At 42.4% G+C, this 20,242-nt stretch overlaps 1 protein-coding gene across 1 annotated transcript in view; it reads left to right on the top strand.

The window, feature by feature from the left end:
- The first annotated feature begins 933 nt into the window (after nt 1-933).
- The window catches only part of NOS2 (nitric oxide synthase 2), a 150,731-nt gene continuing 131,422 nt past the window's right edge, over nt 934-20,242 (top strand). The window contains exon 1 of the mRNA XM_073616679.1: nt 934-977. The gene's annotated coding sequence lies outside the window, so the exon portion shown is untranslated. The remainder of the gene's footprint in view (nt 978-20,242) is intronic.

Below are 20,242 nucleotides of genomic sequence, written 5' to 3'. Positions count from 1 at the left end.
GGGGGGGGGGAAGCAATATAACACAAAGTTTTCTAGTAAATGGCTGTGTATTGGAGGTGTGTCAGGACAAGTGTGATCATTGGAGGAGAGCAGACTGAGTTCCAAGCATAGCTGGAGAACTGACAACGGTGTGCTCTCCTGCTTAGTGTGGTCAGTTTTTATTAGGAAATCAGAGGGACTGGCAGCAAGCCAGGGATTTTACATAAAGGAAACAATACAAAGAGAACAGGAGACTTCTTCATACAAGTACATGGTACAGCAGTCACATATCAGGAATATGGAATGGGGTAACAAATGCTTTAACTTTCGATTTATTTTACACTTTGGTGATCCTAATGATGTGGTAATGCCCCAAAAATAGCTGTATATCCCCACAGCTACCCATATGGTAATTCTTCACCTATAATATAATTATATGCCAACCAGTGGCGATGAGTATTTCTATTTGCAGTGTTTTTAGTGAGCTTACATCTTTCAAAGGGTAATTAAATGAAAATTTGCACTAGTAAGTTCATGGCATGTAGGCCTGCCAACAATACACTGTTATGTTGGGCGGGGCAGCTGTACATCATAAAAATGGAACAATCACAGTGTATGAATTAAATATCTGACTAATGTTTTTATATGTAGGATTTGCCCATCTTCAGAATCTCATCCGATACATTGCTAGGAATTTAAAAAGCATGAACTACCGCAACATACAGGAATATACAATGTATTACTGACATATAATCACACACATAGGTTGGACTTGATGGACATGTGTCTTTTTTCAACCTCATCTACTATGTAACTATGTATATGTTACACCATAATGGGGTTTCCCAGCAGTTAAGTAACTCAAGCCCTTCTATGACTGTCACTTCCACAGGCAAACCCCTTTCTTAGCCTCATGCCTGGATTGTATATATAAGGCTTTCACCTTGGCTTCTCTTTTTGTCACCGACTGAAGGAACTGAAGCTGAAGCAGTATCCAGGTAAGAAAAATTTGACTATGTAGAATGTGTCTTCAGGACATCTATATGATTTTATAATATAGAACAATACATACCTGCTAATGTACTGTAATGTTTAAACCTTTCTGATGTTGATAAAAAAGTTTAAAAAAAATCGTATCCCTGGTTTAGGAGGATGTAAATTCAGCAGTCGGAATCTTTACGTCAAGACAGGTTGCGTCTTACAAACACATTACAAATAGGTACATGAATATATGTACATTTTTTAAACACCTTAAAAAGCAACTGTGTCATTTTTCAAAGATTAGGATTATTGTTAGGTCCCTTTCACATATGTGCGACTTGTCCTGCGACTTGGGAATGCAAAGTCGCAGGACAAGTCGTACCCCATGATTCCCAATGATAACCATTCATATCTGTGCGACTTCAAGTCACACTGACTTCAAAGTAGTTCCTGCACTACTTTGGTCCGACTTTGATGTGAGTTGAGATCCATAGACCACAAGTTTACACAGGCATTCCCTAAAACTGCGTCAAAACCGCAAACTTTCAAGTCGCAGCAGTGTGAAAGGGACCACTAGTAAATTATTAAAAACAAATAGTGTAGCGCTCATAAACTAAACTAAACAATAAGTGAATGAGTGTAAACAAAAAGTGCAAAGTAAAAAATTCAAATGCAATAAGTGACACCACAAATAGTCCATCTAGTTGAATACACGGTGACAAAAATTATGGTGAAAAATAAAAAATAAAATAAATGATAAAAAAAACAGTCTATATAAAATTGTTGAAAGTGAAAAGACTTGATGGTAGAAAAAATCTTGACAATAAGTGAAAAGAACTTGAACTCAAATTGCAATCATCAAAAGCAAGGTTGGCACGCTTACCAGATGGGATGGGCACATGTACCATATAGCATGTGTGTCAAACAGGCATTGGTGAGGAGATGACCTCACCAATGCACTTTTTGTTTACACTCATTCACTTATTGTGTGCATTTTATTTAGTTTATGAGCGCTACACTATTTGTTTTTATTCCTTTGCATTTTGTGTCTAGTGGAGTGTTGGCGGCTCACCATTTTTCAGGATCTCCAAAATCAGGTGCAAAACTTTAATCACATAGTATCAAAAAAATAAATAGAAGTGACCTTTTGGAGCCACGCGGGACCACTTCATCAGGCATGTGACAAATTGTGATACAAACAGTCCACTATTTAAAGAACCATTCACCAATCAGTGAGGAAAGACTATCACAGAGATGTTTTGGGTGTGCAACGTGTTCCTGTCAGTTGGTTTTGCAAATAATGATGTATGTAATGTACCCTGCTCATTGGTAATTTTATTTACATTTTCGGCTTTTTTTCACTTTCCATATCTTCGAGGTGCAGCGGCCATGACTAACTTTCACACTCAGTTTTCACTTTTTTTTTTCTACTTCTTTTCACTTAGCCCGAGTGTGCTCCCTGTCTAATTGCAGACAGCTGCTGTCTGCATTGACATATTGATCCCCTAGGTTGCATGTGCAACTGCATAGCGTGTCGCTGGATTGGAGTAGAAAGGCAAGCCCCTAATGGTCACCTAGCAACGGTAGCAAACAGCCAGGTGGAAGTACACAATTAAGGAAAGGAACAGACACGTTTGATGAGGCTGTAATTGCAGGTTAATTCTCTGAGTAAATAGAATTAATTTTAGTATAAACAGATTATTAATACACTGATCCACTCTGGCCAAAGTGGTTATGACAGCCTGATGGCTGTTTTATGTAAATAGGAAGCAAACACACAGGTTTATGGACGGGATATGATGTCATTGGATGTCAGGGGGCGGGCTCAAGGTTATTTCCTATACACTGATTGGTGAATGGTTCTTTAAATAGTGGACTGTATCACAATTTGTCACATGCCTGATGAAGGGGTCCTGCGTGGCTCCGAAACGTCGCTTCTATTTATTTTTTTGATACTATGTGATTAAAGTTTAGGACCTGATTTTGGGGATCCTGGTGTGCTGTTGACACTAACACTGAACCCATCTGCTCATCTGCCCCACCACTGTAACCCGCTTTCTCGTCTGCCCCACTAATGTACCTCCTGCACATCTGTTTCACCTCTGTACCCCCTGCTCTTCTGGCCCACCTCTGTTCCCCCTGCTCTCCTGCCCCACCACGCTGCGCCGTGCTAAAATATTGACCTTGATTAAACTATGTTGGTAAATTCTTCCTCTTGTAAATCCCATTGAGTGCACCTACTACCTGCTTCATAATTTTTTTTAATGGATTGCATCCTGGCCAATAACCTTACAAGCCTGTGCTGCGGCCCACTTTTATAGTACCGACCTGGACATTTTATAGATAGACAACTCCTATCCTCATGTTGATTAGTGGTTCCAAATTAATAACTACTGCAGTAGGGAACAGACACAAAAGATATACTCCACATCTTACCAAATAACTGTTCTGCTTTATTATGACGCAATTGAAGGTTTTTATACACATGATTACGTAGGTATCACATTAATATTACAATTGTACTTTTATGGTAACAAGGGGCGTAACATAGGCAGAATAATTCTAATCAGGATTCGAAAGAATGCAAACATGTATTGAAAACATTACTAGTGCCGTGTGCACTGTGAGGGCAGTGTGCAATACATATAAAATAGAATACAATTATATACAGAACTTACAAATTTCCTTTACAGTCTCCTCTCTTTTGATCAATATTTTGATCACTACCGATACCTGCTATCACCTTTAACCTGGAACCTCCACTGGTGGAGGTAGTCCTGGCCAAAGAGGCAAAAACTCCATTGTGGAGAAAATAATAGCTCAGCAGCTTTTTTCATTACAAAATGACTTTTCATTGTGATAAACAAATGATTGATAAGACATATTTACAGAGTACTGGCTGTAAACTCCTGTGGCCAGAATGGCCTTCTAGCTTAATTGTTGGCATGCTGACTTATCAGCATATGTAAACACAGACAATTCTACATAAAATGGAAGACGTACAAAAGACAAATATGACTTCAACATGGCTAAACTACTTTTCAAATCACATTATATATATATATATATATATATATATATATATATATATATATATATATATATATATATATATGGATATTAAGGGGAACCCCGGCCAAAATTTAAAAAAAAAATGACGTGGGGGTCCCCCTAAATTCCATACCAGACCCTTCAGGTCTGGTATGGATTTTAAGGGGAACCCCGCACCAAAAAAACCCGAAAAAACGGCGTGGGGTCCCCCAAAAATCCATACCAGACCCTTATCTGAGCACGCAACCTGGCAGGCCGCAGGAAAAGAGGGGGGGACGAGAGTGCGCCCCCCCCTCCTGAACTGTACCAGGCCACATGCCCTCAACATTGGGAGGGTGCTTTGGGGTAGCCCCCCAAAACACCTTGTCCCCATGTTGATGAGGACAAGGGCCTCATCCCCACAACCCTGGCCGGTGGTTGTGGGGGTCTGCAGGCGGGGGGCTTATCGGAATCTGGAAGCCCCCTTTAACAAGGGGACCCTCAGATCCCGCCCCCCCGTGTGAAATGGTAAGGGGGTAGTACCCCTACCATTTCACTAAAAAACTGTCAAAAATGTTAAAAATGACAAGAGACAGTTTTTGACAATTCCTTTATTTAAATGCTTCTTCTTTCTTCTTTCTTCTATCTTCCTTCATCTTCTTCTTCTTCTTCAGGTTCTTCTGGCTCTTCGGGTTCCTTGTTAAAGGGGGCTTCCAGATTTCGATAAGCCCCCTGCCTGCAGACCCCCACAACCACCGGCCAGGGTTGTGGGGATGAGGCCCTTGTCCTTATCAACATGGGGACAAGGTGTTTTGGGGGGCTACCCCAAGGCACCCTCCCAATGTTGAGGGCATGTGGCCTGGTACGGTTCAGGAGGGGGGGCCGCTCTCTCGTCCCCCCCTCTTTTCCTGCGGCCTGCCAGGTTGCGTGCTCGGATAAGGGTCTGGTATGGATTATTTGGGGGACCCCACGCCGTTTTTTGTTTTTTTTGGCGCAGGGTTCCCCTTAAAATCCGTACCAGACCTGAAGGGTCTGGTATGGAATTTAGGGGGACCCCCACGTCATTTATTTTTTAATTTTGGCCGGGGTTCCCCTTAATATCCATACCAGACCTGAAGGGCCTGGTATGGAATTTAGGGGGACCCCCACGTCATTTTTTTTTTTAAATTTGGTTCGGGGTTCCCCTGTGGGGAATTCCCATGCCGTTTTTATCAATGAACTTCTATGTGTATTGTCGGACCAGCAATGCAATAGCCGCGAGTAGTTTTAAATGGCTTTTTTCCTTCGAAATGTCATTTTGCTGTCCCTTTACAGGCATACTATAGACACCCCCCAGCTACGAAATTTAAAGGGATATTACACTTTTATTGTTTGACTTTAAGCATTATTAAAATCACTGCACCTGAAAAAATTGCCTTTTTTAAAACTTTTTTTTGCATTGATCCATGTCCCCTGGGGCAGGACCCAGGTCCTCAAACACTTTTTATGGCAATAACTTGCATATAAGCCTTTAAAATTAGCACTTTTGATTATTCATGTTCGTGTCCCATAGACTTTAACGGTGTTCGCGTGTCCGAACGAACTTTTTTCCTGTTCGCATGTTCTGGTGCAAACCGAACAGGGGGTGTTCGGCTCATCCCTACTCACAGGTTCCACCCTAGTTCTGGCCCAGTATAGCTGGGATTAATAATTCAACTTTAACAGGTTCCCGACAGGTTCCCGACATGAGTTCGACTCGAACTCGAAGCTCATCCCTACCTGTGAGTTGCACAGACCCAGCAAGTGTCCGAGGCTGTAAATGCAGCATCCTTAGAGTTGCCTGGTCTGCTTCCATGTGTGAGTTTTAAAGTTAATATGGCTACCTCAGCAAGAAGCTGCAAGGCTGAAAACAGCCAATCAATTAACTTGGCATGCTTTATTGGTTTACCTGTCGAAGTAAAAACAAACTTCTGGCCCTGCAAATGGAACCAAAAGATCTTTAATTCTCTACTATCTATATGAATATATACTCTTTTTCTCGCTCACAGGCTTTGCTAAAACATGGAACTCTGCTTCTTTAAGTGTGTAAAAGGGATCCAATGACTCTGAATACAGAGTATCCTTCTGGGTGATAAACTGCTAAAACCGGGAATAACTCTACAAAAAATTAAATATTTGGGTCTTCAGGGAGTGTGTTCTGCACTGGGCTCACAGCAGCTGATTCCTACGTCATCAATGTAACACATGTGATTTTCTTTGTCTTCAAATAAAAATACAAACAAAAACCTGCGCTGGCAACTTCTACAACAAAAGTATATAGAAAATCAAAAATAGGAGAAAGATATAAAAAATATATGTATAGTTGGTGGTAATATCGCTAATAAAGTGCGATTATATAGGTAGTGATGTCGCTACTCAGATGCGACTAATCAAAATTGTGGCATATTATTTGGTATTTGCTATTCGTGACCGTTAATAAATATGAACATAAATCCTCTAGAAATATATATAATATGTGTAACCATATAGAAAATATAAAAAAGACATTAGTGGCCCCAATAAATAAACAATAAATTCCAAAGCTAGATGTAGATAGTCCTTCAACAAAAATAACAGCAGACTTCAATCTTCCAATGCAAAAAGTTAATGACAGCCAACCATAATGCTGTGTTGGATATAGAGATGAAGTAAGGCTTGTACTGCTGACACTATAGTAGGACCTTGGGAGCCGCGGACCTCACGTTCCACCCAAAAAATGAAAGAAAATATATATAGTGTAATCCTGTAAAGCACAAGATCAATTGCGTATAACAGCGCTACTCACGGAACGGACATGCAGAGCAGGCATTCAGATTTTTGTCAGTTTTCGCCGCTGAGCGGCGTGAGTTTCACTGACTACAGGAAGTGATGTCACTGGTTCTCAGGCGTAAGCCGGATGTTGCGTCGATGCGTTTCACCCCTCCTCCAGGGCGTTATTAAAGTCTTTGATAACGCCCTGGAGGAGGGGCGAAACGCATCGACGCAACATCCGGCTTACGCCTGAGAACCAGTGACATCACTTCCTGTAGTCAGTGGAATGCACGCCGCTCAGCGGCGAACACTGACAAAAATCTGAATGCCTGCTCTGCATGTCCGTTCCGTGAGTAGCGCTGTTATGCGCAATTGATCTTGTGCTTTACAGGATTACACTATATATATTTTCTTTCATTTTTTGGGTGGAAAGTGAGGTCCGCGGCTCCCAAGGTCCTACTATAGTGTTAGCAGTACAAGCCTTACTTCATCTCTATATCCAACACAGCATGATGGTTGACTGTCATTAACCTTTTGGATTGGAAGATTGAAGTCTGCTGTTATTTTTGTTAAAGGACTATCTACATCTAGCTTTGGAATTTATTGTTTATTTATTGGGGCCACTAATGTCTTTTTTATATTTTCTATATGGTTACACATATTATATATATTTCTAGAGGATTTATGTTCATATTTATTAACGGTCACGAATAGCAAATACCAAATAATATGCCACAATTTTGATAAGTCGCATCTTAGTAGCGACATCACTACCTATATAGTCACACTTTATTAGCGATATTACCACCAACTATACATATATTTTTTATATCTTTCTCCTATTTTTGATTTTCTATATACTTTTGTTGTAGAAGTTGCCAGCGCAGGTTTTTGTTTGTATTTTTATTCAAAGTCACAGTACTTGTATCCAGCAGCTGCAACACAAATGATGGTGTATGTATTTAACTAATTATTTTTTCTTGCGAGCGCTGTTCTCTATATATATATTTCTTTGTCTTCAGCCTCCTTCAATAGAGGCAATAATGTGGCTGGATTCAGACGTATACATTTTTCATTGTTAGATTTGTACATAAACAAACAAAACAAATTCATATTTTGAACCTTTCATTAGACAAACATTTAGTTAGCTGTATATTTGCTGCACAGAATGTGGGACCATTAAAAATTAAATATTTGACCAAAATAATGTCTGTATCTTTGTCTAATAGCACCTTTGCATAAAGCTACAGCTCTGATATATCTGGGTGAACCCTTCATTACTGGGTCCAGCTTGCATAAATATATTACATTGGCTTGTTTTCTATCATGCTGTTTGTGTAAGAATTTCAATTTCATGTTTCAAAAAGTCAACTTTTTCTTAGCAATATTATAATTTCTCATTGCTTGCTCTGTTGTTAGTTTTAGCTAGATAACACAAGTCCTTAGTTTCCATTTGACGTTATTTTCCTGCTGTCATAATAAATGATAACAATACCCTGCGGTCATGCAGAAATGTCCAAAAAATCCAAAATATTCTTCTGCTTATACCACTGCACTTACAAGGAAAAAGGGGCACATTATTTCAAAATCCACACATTCTGCTTTGGATTTCAAAAATAAAAATAAATAAAAACAAAAGGACCAGGGGGACCTGGCCTGGACTGGTATGGAGTGAGGAGTGCTGATCGGGAGCTGCGCTTGTACAAACTCCATTACCGCACATCCTTGGGTTAATATTGCCTTCCTCACCTACAAACACAGCCTTCAACTTCCCACATCCTCAGCGATCATCTTGCTACCAAAAAAAGTGACAGACACGATCGCAAAGCTCGATAAGTACCGACTCAAGGAGAAGGGGGCCTCGGGAGAAAATGGCGCTGAAGTACCTCCGCATGTAGACTCGGTCGCGGAGGACACTGCTCATGTGCTTGAGGCAATATCAGACTGCAAAAGCACCCTAGCATGCAAAATCGAGGAAGTCAAAATCGACGTGTCCCTGATCCGCCAAGACCTACAGAAACTCAGAGATCGGATAACTGAGACGGAAACCCACATCAGCCGCGTGGAGGATGAGGTACCACCATTACAGATTGCATCTAAACAGCTCCAACACGAGCTCAACACGGTACTAGCCAAGCAGGACGGTATAGAAAACAGGTTCCGCGGGGCTGCCTAAGGGAGCCGAGGGAACGGACCCCCCCTCATTCCTGGAAAACCTGCTCATTTCCACATTTGGGAGATCTGAGTTCACTTCCTCATTCGTTGTGGAGAGAGAGCGCACTGCCTGGCTGCTAGACCCCCTCCCCAAGGTGCACCTCCCCGCACCTTTATTGAAAAGCTCTTAAACCTTCGAGACCAGGATGCAGTCCTCCGCCTCACCAGAGTGAAAGGCAACATCCCCTTCAAAAACGGCGAGATCAGGGTATTCCCTGACTTTTCTGCAGAGGTTCAAAAGAAGAGGGTGCATTTTACTGATGCCAAGCGATAACTTAAAATTTGACACTACTCGTACGCCATGCTCTTCCCCGCCAGACTTCGCATCGTGGGAGAAGACAGGGCACATTTTTTTTATACACCAGAAGCTGTATTTGCATGGCTGGAAGATAGAGCGGCACCTAACCAAGCGCCTGCATAAGACACAGCTTGCACACTCTGTTACATACCCGGACTTTGCCGTGATGGATGACAATCTGGACACCTACCATATCCGGATGCTGTTGTTTACCCCCTACAAGGTACTGCAAACCTAACCCCCTGCTCAACGCCACTCATGACTTCATGAGCTCGCTCTTCCTGCTCAGAACACACACCCCACACCACCCTCCCCCTGGACATATCAGCTGCTTACTATACCCTCTCCTCCCCTCCCCTTCTTGGTTCTTCATCAGTAGTAAGAGACTGAAGCCCAGAGCATTTGAGTATCACAAGCTACCGCCTGATGCGGACATGGATTCACATCCCTATATCCTTTTGTTTCCCCTACGTATGTCATCATGGAAGCCCTGTACCGGGAGTCTTACTCCTCACACTGCTGCATGTTCTTCAGCAGATATTCGTCCCCCTAGTTACGGGAGTCCTAACAGACCCCGCTGTTTTAATTGCCAACTGTAAAGTTTGTACTGCAACTCAAGCATTGTTTCCCTGGCCTGTCTGGACACATTTGTTAGCCTCCGAAGCATACCCTGAACAATGCCTGTCCAGACACCCAACATTGTTGGTTGACTGTTCTGCAAACAATAGATGTGAAGAAGAGTTATAAATGTTATATTTGGTTGGTAGCATCATGTACAATATCTCACAAAAGTGAGTACGCCCCTCACATTTTTGTAAATATTTTATTCTATCTTTTCATGTGACAACACTGAAGAAATAACACTTTGCTAAAATGTAAAGTAGTGAGTGTACAGCTTGTATAACAGTGTCAATTTGCTGCCCCCTCAAAATAACTCAACACACAGCCATTAATGTCTAAACCGCTGGCAACAAAAATGAGTACACCCCTAAGTGAAAATGTTCAAATTGGGCCCAAAGTGTCAATATTTTGTGTGGCCACCATTATTTTCCAGCACTACCTTAACCCTCTTGGGCATGGAGTTCACCAGAGCTTCACAGGTTGCCACTGAAGTCCTCTTCCACTCCTCCATGATGACATCACGGGGCTGGTGGATGTTAGAGACCTTGCGCTCCTCCACCTTCCATTTGAGGACGCCCCACAATAGGGTTTAGGTCTGGAGACATGCATGGCCAGTCCATCACCTTTACCCTCAGCTTCTTTAGCAAGGCAGTGGTCGTCTTGGAGGTGTGTTTGGGGTCGTTATGTTGGAATACTGCCCTGCGGTCCAGTCTCCAAAGGGAGGGGATCATGCTCTGCTTCAGTATGTCACAGTACAAGTTGGCATTCATGGTTCCCTCAATGAACTGTAGCTCCCCAGTGCCAACAGCACTCATGCAGCCCCAGACCATGACACTCCCACCATCATGCTTGACTTTAGGCAAGACACACTTGTCTTTGTACTCCTCACCTGGTTGCCGCCACACATGCTCGACACCATCTGAACCAAATAAGTTTATCTTGGTCTCATCAGACCACAGGACATCATCAGGTGCATCATCTTTAGAAGAGGCTTCCTTCTGGAACGACAGCCATGCAGACCAATTTGAGGCAGTGTGCGGCGTATGGTCTGAGCACTGACAGGCTGACCCCCCACCCCTTCAACCTCTGCAGCAATGCTGGCAGCACTCATACATCTATTTCCCAAAGACAACCTCTGGATATGACGCTGAGCATGCGCACTCAACTTCTTTGGTGGACCATGGCGAGGCCTGTTCTGAGTGGAACCTGTCCTATTAAACCACTGTATGGTCTTGGCCAACATGCTGAAGCTCCGTTTCAGGGTCTTGGCAATCCTCTTATAGCCTAGGCCATCTTTATGTAGAGCAACAATTCTTTTTTTCAGATCCTCAGAGAGTTCTTTGCCATGAGGTGCCATGTTGAAATTCCAGTGACCAGTATGAGAGAGTGAGAGCGATAACACCAAATTTAACACTCCTGCTCCCCATTCACACCTGAGATCTTGTAACACTAATGAGTCACATGACACTGGGGAGGGAAAATGGCTAATTGGGCCCAATTTGGACATTTTCACTTAGGGGTGTACTCACTGTTGTTGCCAGCGGTTTAGACATTAATGGCTGTGTGTTGAGTTATTTTGAGAGGACAGCAAATTTACACTGTTATACAAGCTGTACACTCACTACTTTACATTGTAGCAAAGTGTCATTTCTTCAGTGTTGTCACATGAAAAGACAGAATAAAATATTTACAAAAATGTGAGGGGTGTACTCACTTTTGTGAGATACTGTACATGCGATACACTGGGGCCCTATTTGCCGCTGTGCACCGCGGGCCGCATATCTATATCCTGTCCTCGCCGCTCTGGGCTGCGCAGATGACATCTCGCCCCCTCATGTGTGTAGAGTGGACGCGTGCTGTCGGGTGCGGCCACGGGACGGCGCGGACACATATAGTCAGGCTGAGGTGTTATACCTAACTTAAAATGTATTACCTGAAATATGCGTGGTATTAGAGACAAGCTAAAAAGAAATGCGGCACTATCCTACCTTAAGGCACAACGTACAGATGTCATGGTGCTGGTGGAAACCCATCTTACAGGCCAGCTAATGTTAATACTTAAGAAACCATGGGTGGGATGGCTTTATCAAGCCTCCCCACCGCTAATTCCAGGGGGGTAGCAATTTTAGCGGCCAAAACCACAAAATTGACACCGCTGATACTTAGATCTGACCCCCAGGGCAGGTTTCTATTTTTACACGCTAGAATCAATGGACTTGAACTCCTAATATTACAAATTTATATACCACTTCCCTTCCAATTTAATGTATTGACAGAAGGATTGTCATTTATGTCCCAATTTCCGACTGTTCCTGCAATATGGATGGGCAATTTTAATAACGTGGTTGACAGGGAGTTGGACAGATTGACCGTGACACCCCCCAATAACCCAAACCAATCCCACTCAAGATTCAGCAAACTCCTTAATGAACTCGCCCTGGTAGATACCTGGAGACATAGTCATGCTCAGGACAAAGTGTTCTCTTGCTTTTCATCAACACATAACACCATGTTACGTATGGACCTAATTTTAATATCCCATTCCCTCCTGCCTCTCCTTGGCAGTGTGGGTTTTAGCCCTCGCATACTGTCTGATCATGACCTCCTCACAGGTGGTCAGGCAGGCGGAACAAAAACTGGCAGATGTAGAGAAAATTCTCTCTATTAACCCCTCATCAGATATGGCTGACCAGCTGAAACTACAGGTTTCGAAACCTCCATTTTGAAAAGACAGAGAGGAAAATCTTCTACAGTAAACAGAGGATGTATGAGTGTGGAAAGCGGGCGGGGCATTTACTAGCCTACCTAGCACATTTGGAACACAGACCACCCACTGTGTACTCTCTGCGAAATGCTGCTGGCAACTTGATCAGTGACCCCGACAAGGTGGCTGGGGAGTTCCGCTCATTTTTCGCATCCCTATACTCCTCTGCCACCAACAACCCCAGGCAGGAGGTGGTGGCACTCTTAGCTACTATTGCCCTGCCCACACTGTCCCAATCCCAGACTGAGATGTTGGAAGCTCCCATTTCTAAGGAGGACATGGTGGAGGCGATGTCCTGCCTTAACACATCATAGGCTTCTGGTTCAGACAGCCTTCCCCTCAAATTTTACACAACCTACAGCAAAACCCTAGTTCCCAAATTACACAAACTATTCACCCATATATTTAAATCCGGATCCCTACCTAAATTGATGAGTGAAGCCTTTATAGTACTCATATCCAAAACAGGTAAAAATCTGGTATTCCCTGAATCATATCGCCCAATATCCCTCCTTCAATTAGAAATTTAGAACTTGGCCAAGGTTCTGGCGCTACGATTGAATAAGGTGATCCTCACCCTAATCCACCTGGACCAGACATGGCATTTAACCTGCACAAGTTATATATGAATCTGCAGGCCAGACATGACCAGATAGAATACAGAGTTTTGTTGTCTTTAGATGCTGTAAAGGCATTCAACTCCGTAGAGTGGGACTACCTCTGGGAGTGTCTGGCACTGTTTGGTTTCTTATTAAACTTTATTAAGTGGATCCAAATCCTCTACCAAGATCCTGCTGGTCAACGGGAGGGTCTCTGATACCTTGCCCCTCTCTAGGGGCATGCGTCAGGGATGTCCCCTTTCCCCCCTGCTATATGCCCTTGCGGTAGAACCCCTAGCATGAATCCCAAGCATGATCCAGTAGATACCTGGGTTTTGGGAAGCCGAAGGGGACTACTGTACAACCACTGTAAAGTATGGGAAGTGGGGAGGCGCAGGCTCAAGACCCCCCTATGCATTCGCAGACACCACTTTGGGACAACCCAGGCCTAAAAGAACTACTAACGTTACCAGACCATAATCTTTGGATTAATAAGGGTGTGATGAGCCTAACAGATGTATTTTGTGGTACTATCCTGAAGTCATTTCAACAACTCAAAGATGAATTTGGTCTTCCTAATTCTATGCACTTTCGTTACCTCCAGCTCCGCCACGCCATACAGACTCAATTTCGAGACAACCCCCCCCCCAACCTGGAACAATTGGACATTCTAAATGTAATAACTGGGCCAGACTCTCCAAAACTTATCTCAATATTTTATAACTCTCTCCTTCGCCCAACTGCTACAACACTCACCTATCATTTGAAGGATCGCTGGGCTGGGGACGTGGGGGAGATGGATGATGACGAATGGGAGGATGCGTTAGATGCATGTAAATAGGTCTCTCCCAAGATATCAAACCGCCTCACACAAATATACATCATACAGAGGTTGTATCTGACCCCTCTATGCCTGGCTAAATATAGACCCGACCACAGCCCATTATGCCCCAGATGCGGTAGTTCCACCAGCGAATTCTTCCATATTATCTGGTCCTGCTGAATAATACAAGACTGCTGGTCCCATATAGTGAAATTCATACATGACAAGATGGGGTCCCCCCTTACATTATGCCCTAAACAATGCCTACTGGGAGTGTTCCCAGCCCCAGACTCGGATAAATTCCAACACATATTTCTACAAAAATGCTATTTACAGCTAGACTGCTCATAGCGCATAAATGGTTCAGGGCTCTCCCACCAACACTTCAAGAATGGATATCTGCAGTGAACAGTGTTCTACCCTATAAAGAAGAACTCTACGCCCACAGGGGATGCCTGGCCAAATATGGAAAAATTTGGGACACTTGGCTGGACACTGCCTCCACATGCAATGAGCCAAATAACCCTCCCTAAATTGAGTACACCCCATGATGAACAACTTCTCCTTATAATGTACCTAGAAAGTTGATACACCCATAACTACAGATAGGATTCTTATGTTTGTGCAATGACAATAGAACCACATGAGTTCTCCAGTGTATGCTATCTTCTTTACTTTATTGTGCTTATTGATTGTAATACCATTGTCAATATCCTGTAAACATGTACTCTTCTTGAATAAAAACCATATTATTTGTAAAAAACAAAAATGAAAGGACCAACAATCTGTATATGACAGAACAGAAAGCTCTCAGCCACATCAAAACTATAAAACAGCTGGGTGCAGCTGGCATCTATCCTAACAGGGTGTGTGGACGCTGTGATGGGTCTGTTATATTTAAATTTTATTTATTATTACTCTCACATCATGGACCGCACATCAAGTTATTATCAGACCTTTAGATTTCATTTTTGTAGAAAAACTTCTTATGTATCCCATCCATCTTGGCTTTGTTAAATATTATGGCAGCTGTTAGCAACCAATTAGCAACCTCATCTTAATCTTTTTTTCTCTCAATCAAGGTTTATTCTATAAATGTAAAATTACAAAATTGTTATCTTAATCTAAACTAATCCCATTTTACAAATTTCCCCAATAACCTGGATTTCATTTCCAAACAAAGGTTGTCTTAACCAGTTACAATATATCTATATTATTAATAAAATTGTTAAACCAATGTCAGAAATTAATACTTAAGTAATAATCTCAATATCACACCCTAATTCTTGGTACTTTACTTTTTGATACTTTTGCGCAAACCAATCAATAAATGCTTATTGCGATTTTTTTACCAAAAATATGTAGAAGAATACGTATCGGCCTAAACTGAGGAAAAAAAATGTTTTTTTATATATTTTTTGGGGACATTTATTATAGCAAAAAGTAAAAAATAATGCATTTTTTTTTTAAATTGTCGCTATTTTTTTGTTTATAGCGCAAAAAATAAAAACCTCAAAGGTGATAAAATAGCACCAAAAGAAAGCTCTATTTGTGGGAAAAAAAGGACGTAATTTTGGTTTGGGAGTCACGTTGCACGACGCTGTGTGTGTCACTACGCTGATGTGAACAGCATCTCCCCGTTCTGCCTAGTGACAAGTGTCACTGATCACAGCTCCCTGTCATTGGGAGCAGTGATCAGCGTAGTGACACATACAGCCCATCCCCCCTACAGTTAGAATCATTCCCCTAGGACATACTTAACCCCTCCCCGCCCCCAGTGGTTAACCCCTTCACTGCCAGTGTCATTTACACAGTAATCAGTGCATTTTTAATCGCACTGATCGCTGTATAAATGACAATGGTCCCAAAAATGTGTCAAAAATGTCCGCCATAATGTCGCAGTCACAATAAAAATCACTGATCGCCGCCATTACTAGTAAAGAAAAAATTATTAATAAAAATGCCATAAAATTATCCCCTATTTTGTAAACGCTATAACTTTTGCGCAAACCAATCAATAAACGCTTATTGTGATTTTTTTTTATCAAAAATATGTAGAAGAATACAATCGGCCTAAACTGAGGAAAGAAAATGTTTTTTTATATATTTTTGGGGGATATTTATTATAGCAAAATGTAAAAAATAATGCGTTTTTTTCAAAATTGTCGCTCTTATTTTGTTTATAGCGCAAAAAATAAAAATCGCAGAGGTGATTAAATACCACCAAAAGAAAGCTCTATTTGTGGGAAAAAAGGACGTCAATTTTGTTTGAGAGCCACGTTGCACGACCACGCAATTGTCAGTTAAAGCGACGCAGTGCTGAATCGCAAAAAGTGCTCTGGTCAGGAAGGGGGTAAAATCTTCCGGAGCTGAAGCGGTTAAAAAAGAAAAACTGAAATATCACATGGTCCTAAGTATTCCGACCCTTTGCTCAGTATTTAGTGGAAGCACCCTTTTGATCTAATACAGCCATGAGTCTTTTTGGGAAAGATGCAACAAGTTTTTCACACCTGGATTTGGGGATCCTCTGCCATTTCTCCTTGCAGATCCTCTCCAGTTCTGTCAGGTTGGATGGTAAACCTTGGTGGGCAGCCATTTTTTCCAGAGATGCTCAATTGGGTTTAAGTCAGGGCTCTGGCTGGGCCATTCAAGAACAGTCACGGAGTTGTTCTGAAGCCACTCCTTCGTTATTTTAGCTGTGTGCTTAGGGTCATTGTCTTGTTGGAAGGTAAACCTTCGGCCCAGTCTGAGGTCCTGAGCACTCTGGAGAAGGTTTTCATCCAGGATATCCCTGTACTTGGCCGCATTCATCTTTCCCTCAATTGCAACCAGTCATCCTGTCCCTGCAGCTGAAAAACACCCCCACAGCATGATGCTGTCACCACCATGCTTCACTGTTGGGACTGTATTGGACATGTGATGAGCAGTGCCTGTTTTTCTCTACACATGCCGCTTAGAATTAAGGCCAGAAAGTTCTATCTTGGTCTCATCAGACCAGAGAATCTTATTTCTCACCATCTTGGAGTCCTTCAGGTGTTTTTTAGCAAACTCCATGCGGGCTTTCATGTGTCTTGCACTGAGGAGAGGCTTCCATCGGGCCACTCTGTCATAGAGCCCCGACTGGTGGAGGGCTGCAGTGATGGTTGACTTTCTACAACTTTCTTCCATCTCCTGACTTCATCTCTGGAGCTCAGCCACAGTGATCTTTGGGTTCTTTACCTCTCTCACCAAGGTTCTTCTCCCTCGATAGCTCAGTTTGGCCGTACTGCCAGCTCTAGGAAGGGATCTGGTCGTCCCAAACGTCTTCCATTTAAGGATTATGGAGGCCACTGTGCTCTAAGGAACCTTAAAGTGGAGTTCCACCCCCCAAAAAAAAAAATTAGTAATGTGCTAAAAAAAAAATAAAAAAAAAACATTTGGAGAAAACATTTTTTTTTTACTCACCTCTAAATGCCTGTTGCTAGGGGGTCCCTTGTAGTCTGCCTCCTTCGGTGCCTGGGCTCCTGACGTCACTTCCCTCTGCGCAGGAAGGAAGGTTGCCTCTCCACCCTTCCTCTTGTCAATCATCTGGGACACGTGACCGGTCCCAGATGATTGCGGGGCCAGTGGTGGCACGCGGCGCGGCTTGCACTTGCACAGTGGGTGCCTGGCTGTAAAGCCACAGCCGGGCGCCCACAGTTAAAATGCCTGCGCCGCCGAAGGGAGGGGGGGATGAGCGGGGCTTTGATCCTCCTCATAGCTGGACCCTGGGCCAGGTAAGTGTCTGATTAAAAGTCAGCAGCTGCAGTATTTGTAGCTGCTGACTTTTAATTTTTTTTTTAAATGGGAACCCCGCTTTAAGTGCAGCAGACATTTTTTTGTAACCTTGGCCAGATCTGTGCCTTTCCACAATTCTGTCTCTGAGCTCTTCAGGCAGTTCCTTTGACCTCATGATTCTCATTTGCTCTAACATGCACTGTGAGCTGTAAGGTCTTATATAGACAGGTGTGTGGCTTTCCTAATCAAGTCCAATCAGTATAATCAAACACATCTGGACTCAAATGAAGGTGTAGAACCATTTCAAAGATGATCAGAAGAAATGGACAGCACCTGAGTTAAATATATGAGTGTCACAGTAAAGGGTCTGAATACTTAGGACCATGTGATATTTCAGTTTTTCTTTTTTAATAAATCTGCAAAAATGTCAACAATTCTGTGTTTTTCTATCAATATGGGGTGCTGTGTGTACATTAATGAGGAAAAAAAATGAACTTAAATGATTTTTAGCAAATGGCTGCAATATAACAAGAGTGAAAAATTTAAGGGGGTCTGAATACTTTCTGTCCCCACTGTACCTGTGGACAGCACTATTCTTCCCTTTCTTATCTATAACACTCCAATAGACAGTAGACAGTGACAACATAACATATAACCACCAATCAATACAGTTCGATTAAGGGGAGTAAAATAGGTATCCTTTGTTCCGAAAATGCCTTACCAATCAAGGAAGTCTGATAACTCAAATGTAAGCAAAAGGCTTACCTCAGCCGGCTGATTATCAGAAATTCCTGGATCGTCTCAAGCTCCTCGTTTCGGATTCTCAGGGTCACCTGTAAATCCTCTCCTGGCTGGCTCGCCATCTGACCTGGACATTTTATAGATAGGCAACTCCTGTCCTCATATTGATTAGTGGTTCCAAATTAATAACTACTGCAGTAGGAAACAGACACAAAAGATACACTCCGCATTTTTAAATATACTGTTCTGCTTTATTTTGACGCAATTGAAGGTTTTTACACACATGATTATGTAGGTATCACATTAATAATATTACAATTGTACTTTTATGGTAACAAGGGGAGTAACATAGGCAGACTAATTCTAATCAGGGCTCGAAAGAATGCAAACATGTAATGAAAACATTATTAGTGCCGTGTGCATAGTGAGGGCAGTGTGCAATACATATAAAATAGAATACAATTATATGCAGAACCTACAAATGTCCTTTACAGTACTCATTTCTTTTTTTTTTTATTTAATCAGGTAAACATGACATACTGCATATGATAGTTACATAGTAGGTGAGGTTGAAAAAAGACACAAGTCCATCAAGTCCAACCTATGTGTGTGATTATGTGTCAGTATTGCATTGTATATCCCTGTATGTTGTGGTCATTCAGGTGCTTATCTAATAGTTTCTTGAAGCTATCAATGCTCCCCGCTGAGACCACCGCCTGTGGAAGGGAATTCCACATCCTTGCCGCTCTTACAGTAAAGAACCCTCTACGTAGTTTAAGATTAAACCTCTTTTCTTCTAATTTTAATGAGTGGCCACGAGTCTTGGTAAACTCTCTTCTGCGAAAAAGTTTTATCCCTATTGAGGGGTCACCAGTCCGGTATTTGTAAATTGAAATCATATCCCCTCTCAAGCGTCTCCTCTCCAGAGAGAATAAGTTCAGTGCTCGCAACCTTTCCTCATAACTAAGATCCTCCAGACCCTTTATTAGCTTTGTTGCCCTTCTTTGAACTCGCTCCATTTCCAGTACATCCTTCCTGAGGACTGGTGCCCAGAACTGGACCGCATACTCTAGGTGCGGCCGGACCAGAGTCTTGTAGAGCGGGAGAATTATCGTTTTATCTCTGGAGTTGATCCCCCTTTTAATGCATGCCAATATTCTGTTTGCTTTGTTAGCAGCAGCTTGGCATTGCCTGCCATTGCTGAGCCTATCATCCACTAGGACCCCCAGGTCCTTTTCCATCCTAGATTCCCCCAGAGGTTCTCCCCCCAGCGTATAGAATGCATTCATATTTTTGCCACCCAAATGCATTATTTTACATTTTTCTACATTGAACCTCATTTGCCATGTAGTCGCCCACCCCATTAATTTGTTCAGGTCTTTTTGCAAGGTTTCCACGTCCTGCGGAGAAGTTATTGCCCTGCTTAGCTTAGTATCGTCTGCAAATACAGAGATTGAACTGTTTATCCCATCCTCCAGATCGTTTATGAACAAATTAAATAGGATTGGTCCCAGCACAGAACCCTGGGGCACCCCACTACCCACCCCTGACCATTCTGAGTACTCCCCATTTATCACCACCCTCTGAACTCGCCCTTGTAGCCAGTTTTCAATCCATGTACTCACCCTATGGTCCATGCCAACAGACCTTATTTTGTACAGTAAACG

This window comes from Aquarana catesbeiana, linkage group LG02 (genome assembly GCF_042186555.1).
Source record: "Aquarana catesbeiana isolate 2022-GZ linkage group LG02, ASM4218655v1, whole genome shotgun sequence".
Lineage (NCBI taxonomy): Eukaryota > Metazoa > Chordata > Amphibia > Anura > Ranidae > Aquarana > Aquarana catesbeiana.
This window is presented reverse-complemented; position numbering and strand designations above follow the sequence as displayed.